Below are 2081 nucleotides of genomic sequence, written 5' to 3'. Positions count from 1 at the left end.
TTCATTTGTCAATTAGTGGGAGGGGTTAAGCTGACTGATATGAAATTATTTGAAATGTAGAAATGCATATGAAATGTAATCTCTTCATTTAATTTTCTCAGTTAATTTTCCTAGTCTTTTTATATATATATATATATATATATTGAATTTATGACAGGAAATTGGATTTTCTTGTTTGTTCCCAATAGCTAATGTATGTAATTTATAGATACGTTTTGGAAAACTGCAAATGTCATTCAGAAATCGTTTACTTCTTTTTCCCCCCTTGTGTTCATTAGCATAAACACAATGCAATCTTTACTCACAGAGGGAAAGTGTCATTTTCTGGCTGCTTGTAACATGCATTCATTCTCAACCCATTTTATCAAAATTATGTATCAGTTTTATCTAAGAGTTTTACAGCTAAATAGACATTTTAATATTATAGCTCCAAAAAGATTGTAGCCTCATTATTCGTGCTGTGTACAGAAAGCTGTGACCTGAAGTGCACAGATTATGAGAAATCATACCTGGACATAAACCGAGAAACTCACCGGCCAGAAAAAGGGGTGAATTGACTGGTAAACAGTATCTGCCACTTTTGTTTACAAGAAAACTGTCATTGTAAATGGAAAATATATATTATTTGTATTTAAATAATTTCAAATAAAATAACTTTTTAAAAGATTTTCTTTTTGATTAAACGAATGAATATTTCCCCCTGAAACTACATCCTCTTTGATAAATGCATGGGTTTATAGATCAAAAACTTAATCTAAGTTTTATTCTTCTGCAAGCATCTGGGGGTTCCCATTAAATTTTCATAAACTATTTGAAGGAATATTTGTCAATGGCCTGTTAAGTATTGTACAAAGGAAACTTATCATTATGGCAAAGTGCTACAGGGAACATCCTGATTTTTATATTGAGGGTCCCTAGTCTATAAAATCTACATTTTGTTTCTTGCATGTTTACTGTCAAACAGCCTAGCTTCTGCTAGGCTAATATCTAATATAAATGTTTTTAGGTTTGCAATTTGGACACGAGTGATTTGATTTGAATAGGAAATCCAGCTATTCCAATAATATCTCAGTTCTGTTGACAAGTTCTAAAAGCGTCTAATAATGTAGAATGTTTATATTTTTCCTCTACAGAGTTAATCATATGTACCTGATTAATTTATATTCATCCACATTTTTTGCCACTTATAATTGTTGCCGTTTTAAGCAAATTAATGTATTAAGTTAGAATTCCACGCGACACGTCAACATGTTAAAAAGTGCAAAATAACTAGTTCGATGTAGTTTAGATCAGTTATTCAATAACTAGATTCACTCCATGTCCTGTAGACTATGACGGACACGCTTTAGTGTATTTCTGCAACCAATATCAGTTCCCACTGACCTTGTGTGGCGTCCTGAACAGGTTGCGATGCATATTCAACACCCAGATCCAACATATGCGAATATTTATCTTTTTTTCCCCCCACTTCTGATTTTCAATAGCTTTGAGGACATGACCACAGGGAATGGTGACATATATTTTCAATTAACGTAATAAATAAATAAAGATTTATTAATAATCTCAGTTCATAAAACGACAAGAAAGGGAAAGTTTTTTTTTATTCTAAAAGAGTCTGTTTAAAATTACTTAATCTGGAGAAAAAATAAAATAAAAATAAATAAGATATAGCACCTTAACCAAATCACCGTGAATTGAGGTCTTAAACATTCTGAGATTTATTTATTTATTTATTTATTTTACCAAAAGTAAAGTAGACTAATTCATTTAATTAATTTTGAATTCATGGTAGGCACACACATGTACAGTAGAAGACGACTAGTTGGTAAAATTATAATTTAGCTTACTGTAATTTAGATCAAAATTTGCATTGAATTTCATAAACAAGATTTATGTTCTAGTATATGGTTTATAAAAAAAAAAACGAAATTAATGAGCCTATTTACAGTGGCCTTGTTTTATGCAATGGGTTCTTACGAGTGTTAAAATATCACTGGGTCTTCTGTATTTTATTAGGCTACTTGAGTCTGTGGACAATATAAAACAACAGTTTCAAATCCTAAATTCAGAAACGTTCCACA

Source organism: Carassius auratus, chromosome 20, assembly GCF_003368295.1.
Source record: "Carassius auratus strain Wakin chromosome 20, ASM336829v1, whole genome shotgun sequence".
NCBI lineage: Eukaryota > Metazoa > Chordata > Actinopteri > Cypriniformes > Cyprinidae > Carassius > Carassius auratus.
Note: the sequence above shows the minus strand (reverse complement) of the source record.